The 13933-nt window shown below is 37.2% G+C and overlaps 1 protein-coding gene across 4 annotated transcripts in view; it reads right to left on the bottom strand.

Moving 5' to 3' along the window:
- LOC133208652 (cadherin-12) overlaps positions 1-13933 on the bottom strand; it is a 519486-nt gene that overhangs the window by 69993 nt on the left and 435560 nt on the right. The window lies entirely within an intron of this gene.

Here is a 13933-nt window from a genome sequence, read left to right as displayed (position 1 = left end):
TGGGAATGAAAGGGGAAGCAGCCCACCATCAGAAGATACTATAAACATTTTATGATGTATGCATTATTTACAAAATCTTCTACCCAACATATATAGGGTGAGCTCTGGGGAAGGGAAATACTGGAATTTGAAAAGAAGTATACCCCACAGTTTTGTGAAAAAGTAGAAAACTGAGAATACAAAGTACATGGGTTGCATTTAGAACAAGTTTTTGGTCAATCAACTTCTGAATCTGCAAGTGGACCAATTTGTAAGTACCTTAAGAAACTACTTTAGCAGTCTGATAAAAGGCGAAATTCACATTCCATTGCAGACTTGAGTCTTTTTGACTTTCCAGTACAGTTCAGTAGGAAACAGAAGTACTGTGGAAGAAGAACCTCCCCATGACCCACTATTTTCAGCCATGGTTATAGACCAGACCTAGTGCAGTTTGCTTTTTATTCTGACCTAAAGGGGACAGACCGAGCAAAAGAAATGCACATAAAAACAGAAAATTCACTGTAAATGGCAACAGTCTTGAAGAAATGTCTTGTCATTTTTATGGGTTGCTAAGCAATTTACCTGCATTTACCCACTGCCCCATAATGAAAATTTTACTCAAACTATAGTCTTTAGCAAAACAAGCAGCCATATATATAGGCTTTCCCATCAGCTTTGAAGAATTAAGCTTCCTATGATTTTCTTTGCAAATGAATGTTGGAATTCACATAACCAAAATGAGAAGCTGCTCAGGGAGAAGGGTTATCCCCACTGTTTTAGATTTAAGGAATGTTCTGCATTTCGAGGTCATCTGACACTTTTTCAAGAATATGCAACATATATTCTTCTTTTCAAGAAGATAGAACAATACTGCAAGCACTTCAGGACTCCTACTTTTATGTAACGAAAACTGGCAAGTTTCAAAGGACGTTCACAATCTAAAATTAACCTTAATGGGCTTGCCAAAGTTTATTTCTGGGAGTGCCTTACTGAGACATGCTCCATGTGAAAGGTCCTATGACATAGACAGGAAAGTAACTGACAGCAAAGGCAGGTGTTCGGAAGATTTCTTTTTTTTTGGAAGATTATTTTTTTTTTCAGTCTCTCTTTACCTCCTCCCACTGCCCCCCAATCTTCAAGAGATATTCTTTCTATCTCCTGAGGAAGACACAGAAATATAAGTGCAAATTGACTAAAAATAACTTTTTAAAGTCAGTAAGCTGATCATGTTTTTAACCTGAGGGCAAGTTTCACTAAAACAAACTTCTAAAAGAAAGAAAAGATTAGCAACAAATAAATGAATTAAAATAAACCACTGAGGCTGAGAAGGTTGGGGCTGTTCAGCCTGGAAAAGAGAAGGCTGCGTGGAGAACTCATAGCAGCCTTCCAGTATCTGAAGGGGGCCTATAGGGATGCTGGGGATGGACTCTTCATTAGGGACTGTAGTGATAGGACAAGGGGTAATGGGTTAAAACTTAAACAGGGGAAGTTTAGACTGGATATAAGGAGGAAATTCTTTCCTGTTAGGGTGGTGAGGCCCTGGAATAGGTTGGCCAGGGAGGCTGTGAATGCTCCATCCCTGGCAGTGTTCAAGGCCAGGTTGGATGAGGCCTTGGGTGATATGATTTAGAGCGAGGTGTCCCTGCCCATGGCAGGGGGGTTGAAACTTGATGATCTTAAGGTCCTTTCCAACCCTAACTATTCTATGATTCTATGATTCTATATGGATTCCATTAACTAATAACCTAAGAGGTTACTTTCTTGACTTTCTGGATGTGAAGGGTGAAGAACGGTATGCGTTAGAAAAGACAGAAGTCCAGGTTCAGTGTAACAGTAGTGGAAGCAGTGCCTACTTAAACACTTCTGCCTTTCTTTACAGAACACATAACCATAACTGACTATACATTAAATAGCTTAGGCAAGCCCAGCTGGAGGAATACTCTTTCTTACTGAAGTGATAGGCAGAAGCTATTTCATGGCTTTTATCTGTCCCTGTTCATAAGGAATATCTTTGTAATAGGATCTCCCACTTTCAGCCCACCTTCTGCTCCAGAAATTCAGGGTATCACAGCAATAATATGGTTCTACTCCAGTGACAAAGATGAAGGAGGAAATGGTAGCTTTCAAATCTTTCCTTCTCTTCCCCCCCCCCTCAAAATGTACATTCACTGTAAATGATACCTTTGGGCCCTTAGTGTTGTGGAAGAAAAAGCAGGATCTCTTTTTTTTTTTTTTTTCTTTTTGAGAAAAAATCAGTCTTTTTTTAAAAAACATCACCCTGCTTTTTCTGCCAAAAATAAATGCTACATTTTAACATATTTGCTGCCTTCTTTCCTTCTTACAAAATTGTTCAGCATTCCACTGTTCTGACCTTACTCTGGTGAGTTTTGCTGCCTTCCAAAGAGCTGGTGCAAAGCATCAGACTTCCAGCTGCTGAGCTCTGAACTGGAGCTGTATGAATGAGTGCTCTGGCTGACAAGTGTGCTACTTCAGGACTGGTTTAAGACAATAACCTGCACTTTCGCAAAAAAAATAAAAAAATTAAAAAATGTGGTGCTGTCAAATATTTCCAAGTATCCCGTTGGACTAGGGCTCTTAGTCAGACAACTGGTTGCTCAGTTGCTACTTAAGGGAGCTGATTTTAGTTTTTCTTCTGAGTACTAATGCACCTGCTGGACTGAGATCAGAGTAGAGCCATGAAGATGATCAGGGGGCTGGAGCAGCTTTCCTATGTAGACAGGCTGACAGAGCTGGGGCTGTTCCACCTGGAGAAGAGAAGGCTCCAGGGATACCTCATAGCATCCTTCCAGTAGCTAAAGCGGACTTAAAAGGAATCCGGAGAGGGACTTTTTACAAGGGCATGTGGGAAAGGCTTTAAACTAGAAGAGGATCAATTTAGCTTAGATGTAAGGAAAAAATTATTTACTGTGAGGTTGGTGACACACTGGCACAGGGTGCCCAGAGAAGCTCTGGCTGCCTCATCCTCGGAAGTGTTCAAGTCTAGGCTGGATGGCACTTTGAGCAGCCTGGCCTATAGCAGCAGGGCTGGAACTACATGATCCCTTTAAGGTCTCTTCCAGTCCAAGCCAATCTACGATTCTATGATTTATGACCAAATGCATGGATTGGCAACACTTCAGAACACGAGAAAATTTATGATGTATACTAAATTAGCACAAACAGAACTACTGACAGTATATTAATGAGCTTCTCTTGAGTTCAAACAGATTTAGGTAAGAAATGCCAAACTCAGATATTCAAGCAACATTAATTTTTCTTGTTATGGTGTGATTATTCACACATATTTAAGATGTCATGTAAGCTACTGAATGTGCTATCGGGTGTATCTTTAATATGTTGGTAATTTTTCATAAATTTAATCCATACAGTGTTTCAGGAGACTGAAGCAATGGATACAGCAGTAAACATGTTTATCTAATTTTGCATATTCAAAGCAAAGTTTCTGCGTCTGGGAATGGATTTTGGAGCTCATTCCCTATTCCATCATTTGTATCTTAACCCCATAGCAGCAGCAGCTTAAAATCAGTCATTTTCATTTTCAGTGCAGTGACCAGCTCCCCTACTTTCCAAAAGTGCTGTGACTAGCTAGCATCTCCTGTATTATCACCAGCAGAAGAAATGTTTTACCAACACAAAGATCTGATGAAAGAGCGTGAGCTATAATTAATGCTTTCATGATGATACTTATGGCAGAGTTCATGTCACCTATTATTAGACTTGTACCATATAGCCATCTACATTCATGCCAGGCATCTGCAAATCATTCTGCAGCCACAGCCTGGGCACAGGCCACCTGGCAGCACTAGTCTGCTTGTGCCAGTGATGCAGAGGTAGATATGTGAAACACCACAGCTCTATCTATGGCGAAGTCCTCACAAAAAATGGGACACTGAAATGTGAAGGAAGCCTGATGGTCCCTGCATGTACTGATTATTAGCGGCCTAAACACATTAGGGCACTCACGTATATGCTCCAGGTACATGCTCCAGGTAATTGAACCTTATTACAGAAAAGAAAGGAGATATGTTGATTTATAAAATAAGTTTTATTAAGGAAGACATTCAAAGTAATTTTAGCCTGATAAATAGCAAGCACTGAATATGAAAAATAATCCATTTCACAGTGACAGCAGTTTCAACTGTATTAATTCATCTGTCAGATCTTTTACAACTACCAGATAATATGTAAAGCTTATACTTTTATAAGAGGTCAGGCATATATTAATATGCCTCCAGTCTTTTACTAACTTAAATACATACCTGATGCTCTAAAAAGGTTTTATGAAATTGGTTTCTCATCCTTTCAATATTTTCAAGCATTACTCATTGTATCTAATAAGCTATTTTATTGCAAAGCATAAACCCATTATATTTTTAACAGTAGGCTCTGAAATCTAATTCTTTTTCCCAGGCAATAATACAGGGTTCTACAGTTATAAATCTTTAATGCACAAAGGTAATGATGGAGGACCACACTTACTATAGCTCACGACATTTTAATTAAAACATGTACTTACATTACTACATGAGCTAATCCAATGAACAAAAAAATACATTTCTTTTTGTTGTTTGGAAATACCTTATATGATAGCCAGTATTTAAAAAGACTTTTTAATTTCTGATATGCAATCAACAAATATTTGATGTAAGGCATTACAAAACGCAGAACAGAATTACGTACTCTATGTTTTTTGTGCTTTACAAAGAAAAAAAAGCTAAACCATTCACACAGCTCAAGGAAATGGTACAGAATTTTAATGAAGATTTTATTTTCTTTAAATGAATACGTACAATATTGAAGGCTAACATATTGTAAATAGTCATTTTAATCACAGCATACTGGCCTGAATTTTATTCTGCCTGAAATCCAAAGGCAATCCAGCAATAGCTGCAAATAGAATGGGGCCCAAGACCTCTAACTCATTGGCCAAACTGACTAAATAGCACTAAAAAAGTCTCACAGTTTATATTAGGATGATTGAAGGGAAGTACAGGAAGCCTGTTTTTATACTGTAATGAGAATGTTAATGAAATAAGGATTTGACTCCAGGTCTTCTGAGAAGAACCTGCTTTGAGGGTTTGAAGAGGCAAAGGAGGGCTGGATGGGAGCAGTAAGGTTTGGGGATAATTGAGAAGAGACACTGAAGTGAGAGGAGCAGGACTTTATTATGTTGTAAGTGTTCCTCAGAGTCTGGCTGAAGCCTGCCTCCACTCTGTGTAGATCAGCGGTTCAGTCACAGCAGGTTACTCAGGCCCTTGTTCATACAAATTGTAAATCTCTCCAATGAGAGAGATCCCACAGTCTCTTAGGATATTCCTATAGGATCCTGCCAAGAAGACTCCTGAATAAGCTCATGTCACTTCTTTTGAAGTCCAGAACTGTGATTTTAGCTTTTGTCTTGTTCATCTTTTTTTTCCATATGGGAGGCTGTATGTGAATATGTATAGAATTTACTTTTTATAATGGAGTACCTAGGCAGTTGCATCTACTCATGAGTAGTGAGTAAAGGTCGGAGAGAGGATATTCTGTCATAAGCTTTCTTATTCTTTTCCTTTTGTTTCCCCCTGCCCCACGATGGTTTTCTTGTAGACTTAAAAGAGCTGTCATCATCTTGTTGTACACAAACTTACCACTTGTATAATTTTGTGGTTTTGTCACTTTGCTGGGAGTTGTTGGTGCCGAGTACTGGAAGGGACCTTCAAAGGTCATCAGACTGTTGTGCAATCATTTTATATATAGCCAGGAGGAAGGAAGGGCATAGTTGCTGGCATAGAAACTCACTACTTGGCACAATATTCTTCATAAACAATACCAAGAATAGCACTTTGGCAACTCAAACAATATCCATCCTCTTTTTAGAATTCAACTAAAAACCTATTCAACACCTACCTTAGTCTTGTGTTTGGTTTTGGTTGTTTGGGTTGGTTTTTTTTTGTTAATGGTTGGTTGGTTGATTGTTTTTTTGTGTTTTGTTGTTTGGTTTTTGTTTTTAGTTGTTTTGGGGTTGTTCTTTGTTTGTTTGCTTTATGAGGAAAAAAAAAAGGAAAAGTGAATTTATGGCTCACTGAAGCACTATACTGCAACTCAGATCAGGAGATCCCCCATCTCAGTAAATATTTCCCTGATCTGACACTAGCACTTTTAGCAAAGCTCCAATATTGGAAGAACATGTGCGTCTGTAAAGAGATGCTGACATTGCCCTTTTGGGGCTTATCTTTTATAGAAGAAATTACCTATAATATGTTTTAAAGATATACTCCTGAAGCTGACTCCCACAAAAGTAACGTAAGGAAGGCATATTTTATTTGGAAAAGCCAGTTTCCAATTTATTTATTCATGGCTGTGCAGCCCTGATAATAACACAAGCTTGCTTGCTCCATCAACATCTTGAATACTAGCCACAGTCGAGGAAGTACACTTTTCTACTGTTTTGAATTCCAGACATCACACTGAACTTATATATTTTCCTCTCAGCTGCCAGAAGCAGCCATGTCCACAAAATCAATACTGCCATTCCCTGTTGTAATTGATGAAAAATGGCAGCTTTTTGCTAATAATTTTGCTGCACTCGTAGCTGAAAGCAGCTGTTGCAAGTTTTAGCATTTAATGCATAATCAAATGTTTGTAATATTTCTAGAATAACATCTGATTTAGAGTGGCAATGATCCAGGGACTATGGAAGCTGGCTTTGTTAAGCTGAAATACACACTCTGATTTCATCTGGAAAACAGTGTTTTAAGTGTTGAATTTTTTTCCCTTGGCAAATTGGAAGACAGCATAATGAAGAAGAAAGATTTATTTGTTCCTTCTTCCTTATGCCATAAAAGCTTTATAAAGTAGAACTAGGGTTTTAGAAAGAGTCAGCTCATTTTATTGCGCACACCGTTTTTGTCTCTTGAAGTCTTTCTCCAAATTAATAAGTCCCTTTCTCCTGACCATCCCTGTCTCCCTGATGGATGATGACAGTAAACAGGGGAAGCCTACAGCTGTGGGTTTTTAAGATAATTATTTATCTTGAAAATCAGCAAAGCAATTTTTTCCTTTTTTTTTCTACCCTCATCTGTTGGGGTCAGCCAGAGTTAAGCCACTAAGGGCACACAATCTGGCTAAGCTAATAATCACTCTTTTAGAATTAAGTATTTATTTATTTTTATTAATTTAGGCTATTTATTTATTTATAAAGACAGCCAGATGCTTACATAGTCCCAAGGCTGTGATAATGTTTACAGAAGTTGCACTTCTGAAGAAAATGAGGAGCTTGAAATAGCAGCTAATAGTCTATACCCAATACACACATGAAGGAGTAGCCTGGTAAAGCAACTGCTGGAAATAATGCACAAGGAGGGCAGCACAAGAACCAATTAGCAAATACTAAGCTTAATAGCCATTCATTTGAGAAATACACCTCTTGAGAGTGATTTTTCCTTTCTGTTTTCAAGTCTAGATTGTTTTCCTCTTACCAATATGACAGAGGTTCCTCTCATATATATGAAATTTAGCAAATAGAAAAACTTAGCTTTTGCTTTTATCACCTTGACAACTTGATAACTTTTCAGGCCATGACTCAACAGGGACTTGATTTTACCAGTATACTCATGATGGCTAGGATGTGGGAGATAAAAGTAACTGGTACACCCTCTATTCACAACAGTTATAGTGGCAGTAACCCTACTGTAGATGCCTCTGTGCTGATTAAAGCATGTTTCTGTTGTTTAATTTGTTTTACAGGCAGGTGGTATAAGTTGCATTAGAAGAACCTTTTTGATATCAAATGCTATGTCTGAATGAGAGAACTTTGCCAAAAACACTGCATTAAATTGGATGTGCCCTGGGAAGTAAATATTTTTTTCAATGGAATTGTGAAACAATAGATGTTAGCCATACCTTATATACTGAAATCTAATGGGTTTAAGGAAAAAAGTCAAGCCCAGAATAATAGCACAAGGAACTATTTATTAATACACAAGGATTCATTTATTAATCTGTAAAGTGGTCTCAGTGTGATCAAAATATATTTTCAGATGCAAATGTTCAAAGAAAAGGCTAACTATTAAACTCAACTTGAATGAGGAAAGTGATATACTGGAACTGATTCCTAGCTTTTGAATGCTAATGCAACTTGATGGTTGTCATGATGTTTAGCTGTACAGCACTTAGTAGTATCAGCTATATGTCTTTCAACAACATACCATCCTTCTAGTGGCAGATGAAAGGGTACCAAAGAAAGAAGCATTTTTAAACAATTGAGGGAACAAATTTCACTTTTCTCATGTAAGAGCTCCTGGAGGTTCTTAGAGGTGTGCCAAAGGTTTTGAAATTGCAACACATTCTCCGGGGGGGGGGCCCCCCCCCCCCCCAAAAAAAAGGTGGACATCACACACAGAATTCAAGAGAAAATACGTCTTAGTGCATTTCCATTATTTCACTCTGAAGTTCTCATGAGCTGGAATTTCACACATCAGTTCTTCAAATGTCAAATGATTTATTCAGAATGTAGTAATACTAAAACCTGAGCTTTATAGAGGAAATAGAAAGAAAAATTAGTGTGAGATAAATGTCATTCATACTGAATGCCAGTTAAAAGAACCTTGTTTTGATTCTCAGTAGCTGTTCAGGTGGTATATGGAGGCTGGCTTGTTTAATTTATTTTTACCAGATGCTGGACCTGATTAGAAATAATTTAATTCTATGTTCACCTATGTTTACCTGAGTAAAGTTTATTCTTATGCCAGAATTTGGTGAAAAAGTCATTTTAGTCTTGAATGACAGAAAGAAGTTTCTCAAGATATTTTTTGCCAATTATATTTTAATGCACTTTGGATAAAATATTAGTAACCAAATTTCAGTAACTAAATTTCATACAAATCTGGTGACATTTCAAGCAAGAGATTTGGAAAAGTTGATAGCTGAGCATGTTCAAAGGTTTTTTTTCCTGCATCAAATCTCTTCCTACATACTTACACTGTTGTAGCTAAGCCTTTCAAGAAGGATGCAGACCAGTCCTCATGAACACTTTGTCCTTCATGTTTTTTATATCACCTTTACATCTTTTATCCTAGTTAAAATCTACAAATCTTCTGAGGGCAAACTTAGATTAGGCAGAGACATAATAGCATGCAAACATAACCTCAGAACACAACAGTGACTTTACACAATCTAGTATGCAATGTGCTACTCTGTGAAAGATGATGATTTTTCTTTAATAATTCAATCAGAATACTGCTTTGAAGACTCTCCTGCTACTTCAAGATCAAAGCACTGAAGAATCCACATAACTCTATACATTTGCATTAAAATTTAAAATGTCATCTGATGCATTCAGTGTCTTAATTCATAATTACTATACTATTCTACACAGCTTCCTACATCAACACTCAACACTAACCTTCAATGGTAGTAGGAAACAATAACTGCAGATACCTGTGACAGGGTTCTGACTATAGGGGCTTCAGAACTTGGAACAGCAGGGATGTTCCTAGACCTCAAAAATGTTCCTCTTGTGCAAAGTCATTTTTAAGAATAAGAAAAGTGGTAAAAGAGGCTTTCTTACTCCAAGTGACCTCAGGCTCATTGTCCATCACAAATGGTATTTCAGAAAAAAAAACTAGAAGAGCTGCATCATTTGAAAACAGTCAGGATAACATAGCCCTAGCTTGACTCCTAGCAGTGATTGTTTTAAACCCTGAAACACAGGCCATCATATCCTCTCCAAACACCTCTTACCTTTTACCACAATAGTTGGGCCTTCCTAAAACAAAGCTAAGAAATTAATTTCCCTTTCCACATGAACAGGGTAAGAAGTAATGAACTGAACATACAGCGAGGGAGACAGAGGTTTTTCAGGGATGAATGGAGACAGCTTGCACAGGGCTGACTGTTGTGACTCTTCTCCTCAGGTGGGCTTTCTGTTCCCTCTCAGAAATCCCATCCCTCTTGTAAGAATGATCCAGCTACTTATAAAGGTACAAAATGTGGTGACCTTCAGATTTCCTTAATAATTCACAGCAGTTTAGTGGACTTTGTACAAGCAGCTGAATCACCCTTGCAGAAGAAACTTCTGAGAGAGATATATAACAAACAGCTGGCATCAGGAAATAGTGCAAGCATTCAGGGTAAGATGGTCAGACTTCAAGCAGAGACCTAAATGCTAATGGTAAGCACACAATTAAATTTCTTTTATTATTTCAAAAGAGGGATTGAAGTGTCAGTATCTTTGGAAGTTCTTGAGAACAGATTAGTAATTTGTTAGGCATGATACGTATGTGGTAGATCCTCATGGAAATGCATTAAGTGACTTTCAGATCCCTTCTAGCCCTAGCTTTGTGATTCCATGCAATGTATTAAGATAACCCTCCCCTTGGAATACTACTATGTCCTTGCTCTTGTGGCTAAGATAGAAGTGCCTCTGTGTTAAACGCTTTAGCTTGGTTAAGTGGTACACTTTTGAAGCAAATCTTTAATTGTCCCTAATTACTATGCTCTGGTAAATATGTGAAGCACTCTTTAAGTGTGTAAACTGGATTATTTGGGGGTGAAGCTAAACTGGAAGATATACTGTAGGTGTGCCCTTGATCCAGCACAGCTGTTAATGGGTAGGTTTTTAGTCCAAGGGGTCAAATGAGAGTTTATTTTCAAACCATGAGAGTAGATATACTCTGTATGTGAATTTCTCAGCACTCACTGCTTCATCACACTGCACTGTTTCTATTGCATCATACTACTGTTTAATATGACATATGTAGCCTTTATTCTTTGTACAGCATCAGGAGTAATACTTGTCCAATATTTTTTTGAGCTTTTAGATATATCATAACAATACATAGGTATCATTATTTCACATAAGGAACAGTTGCAACTTCATTAGCAAAACTCTATAAGGCTTCAAATGAAGATAGAAAATGTTATGTTAACACTGTGGTACATATTTAGCCAATTTAATAACACTGAAAAGAGAATATTTTAGTGGTTAGGAGGGAGAAGAAATTTAAACTATAAGGTCATATTAAACATATGGAAGAAGTTTCAAACAGACCCACTTGAAACCAGCTGTAAGCATGACTCTTCTGTCTCAAATTTATTATTGTGACAACTCCCTTCTTTTCAAGTGTTTGCATTCTCTTTCTTTTTCCTGAAATCATATTACAACCCTCTAGTGTACCAGTCTGATTTGTTATTGATCTGAACAGTAAATCCAATTTTTAATTTACTTCATAATTTGGATCAGTATAATGCTTTGACAATACAGTACAATTAAACAACAACTCAAGTGTCCTTCAGAGCAGGCAAATATCTGAACTGCGTGCTGTCAGACTAGGGACTTACAACCAGTTTTCTTAAGAAAAACTCAATAAGCCAAAGAAAATGTCAGTGTTTTACTGGAGGAATTCACTTCCCATAGTAGGGAAGCCATAAATAGGAGGATGTTCTTTACCAAAAGGTTACAGAAACATGTTTTTCACTCTTTTCTGCCTTTCTGAGCATCAGGAAAGACTGTGACCTAAGCAGTAACCTGGAACAGGGAGATCTTGTCTGTTCTTTCTTCTATACCAGACTGTAGATCAACAAAGTATTTCACTGTTTCTTGGATTCTCCATGACACAAGCCTCCACACTTACACTGGTGGATGTTGTTCTAAGACAGTTCAATGCATGGAGATTTTTGGTGTTCCATAGCGTGGGGATAGTAGAGAGGTCTTCTATATATCACTGGTCATGACATAACAATATAATAATTTGGAAATGTAGCATTGGGCAGAACACCAGACTATCAAAATCTAAGACACATAAAGCAGCATATGTCATTTTTCAAATTCCTCGAAGTCATACCTTTGAAAGAATTACGGACTACAGTCAACAATCAGTCAAATGACAATCTCAAGAGCTGACAGAATTACAAAATATTGCTTACTTGGGACAATACTTTCTGGTATTTTAGAAGGCATCTTGTAGCTTCCGGCTACACAAATAGCTGATTTTCTTTCTGCTTGTTTGCCTTGTTAAAAACTGAAAGATAAAGTGTGGCTTATGGAACAAATCAAAAAACCTCAGCAAAACCATCATTTTAAGTGAACTTAAAGCATCCCAACACATGCAAAATATTTAAGTTTTGAGTATTGTAAGCAAGCAAAAGCAAGAGAGCCTTTGTTTGCAGGATGTCATGATGAGTAGAAGAAACATGTATGTCATAGGAGTTCTCAAATCAGTTGCCTTTTTGGACTGAGGAAGTTCAAATTTGCACTGCTTACCTTTCTGGAAAAATTCATATGTGTGGCTACTTTTAATTTTTACTTTATTTATTTTATTATTCACAAGTTTGCTTGCCTTTTTTTTTTAAGACAGATTCCTGACTCTCATGAAATGTCACTCTCACTTGCTCCTTCTCAGTTTCTTCTGGATAATCACTCCTGATCAATGAAAATCTAAGTGTGTTTAGCAACATGGAACAATATTAACAAGTGAGCCTGAAAAACAACCTTTTACCTACAATAACTAGAATAAGTCCACTGCAGGCAGAGAAACAGAAAAAAATATTTTTCTACATAAATTGGACTATAACATTAGAACCTTTCCCAGAATATTTTTGTGTGTGTAAGCAGCTAACTGCTAAAGAGTTTCAAGATATCTGGAAATGAACTTTTAAGTAAATGAACTCTTCATTAAAACAAAAAAAAGCCTTTAGTAACACTCTTGTCCTTTGTGACTCAGTTTTAATCTCTTAAAAGAGATTCAAGGCAGTCTTGTGATTCCAGAATAAACTAATACTGTGGAAAGTAAGAAACACAATGGAGGATATGGGGACGAGGGTGGTTTGAAGTATGGGACAAAACCTCCTTGTCCTCTGCTTACAGAAGGCTATTACTCTAAGATTACTTAATTTTAAATTTAGTATTGTTTTCATCAGTGTGTCCTAATTGTGGGTGCTGAAGTTGCACTACTGAACTTCAGGCACTCAGGATTTTAATCTCAATACGAAAAGTTAATGTACCTGCCCATGCCAAAATGCAGATAGCCTTTGTTTATCAATTAAATCTTCATTCATCCTGTATCTAAAAATAAATGTCTGAATCCTCATGGGATAATCTGTGCTATTTACTGCATGGGTTGTGGCTGCAAAACTGCAAACTGGAATAATGCCAGATCTGGTGACAAATTAGCTAGTGGTCCTGGGGTTATTCTATATGATATTAAAGGCTGTATTCACATATATGCCACTCTTCCCTTTATGTCAGAGGTAAGTCTAAAGCCCAGAGCTCCATTCTCAAAACTCTCTTTTAGCCATGACTGGCAAACACCACTGTTCTCATATCAACTCAGAGTGTATCTTCTGGCAAAATGTATCCATGCTCCTTATCTTTTTCCTAATTAGGAATGTTTCAACTCAAGGTGTTTGGCACTTCCCACCGTAAAGCCCTGTTTGGGAAGAGAGAGACAGGTCTTCCAAATACTAGCAACAAAGCTCTCATTACCTAGGACAGCAAAAAAACATACATTTAGAAATCCCTGCTGTTTTGAAATTTGAAATCCAGCTAGCTCTATCACCCTACATAAGAGATGTATCCTGTCACATTGATACTCCAGAGAAATAGGATTATAATTAAAATTTTCAAAGTGGATTTTGTGAGCTATTGATTGATTCTGAACAGCCCTTCTGGTGGAAATATTGACTCCAAACATTGCTTGAATGATTCTGCTAACATTCTTTTCTTCAAATAACTGACTATGCAGACAATGCATTCTGTACCCCAAATGCATGACTGAACTCTGTGGGAACTCTTAAAATATAAAACATTTTGTCATCTGTCACAGATACATCTCATTATTAACACATAGAAGAAACTCTATTTCAAAATATGTTGGTCCCTTTTGCAGAGGGATGTGCCTTTGAGAAGCAACTTTAAACACAACATCTTTTTTTCGAAAAAAAAAAAAAACCT

The sequence above is a fragment of the Neopsephotus bourkii genome, unplaced genomic scaffold (assembly GCF_033783945.1).
Source record: "Neopsephotus bourkii isolate Nb327-2 ecotype Australia unplaced genomic scaffold, CSIRO-AGI_Nbou_v1 NB_272, whole genome shotgun sequence".
Classification (NCBI taxonomy): Eukaryota; Metazoa; Chordata; class Aves; order Psittaciformes; family Psittacidae; genus Neopsephotus; species Neopsephotus bourkii.
This window is presented reverse-complemented; position numbering and strand designations above follow the sequence as displayed.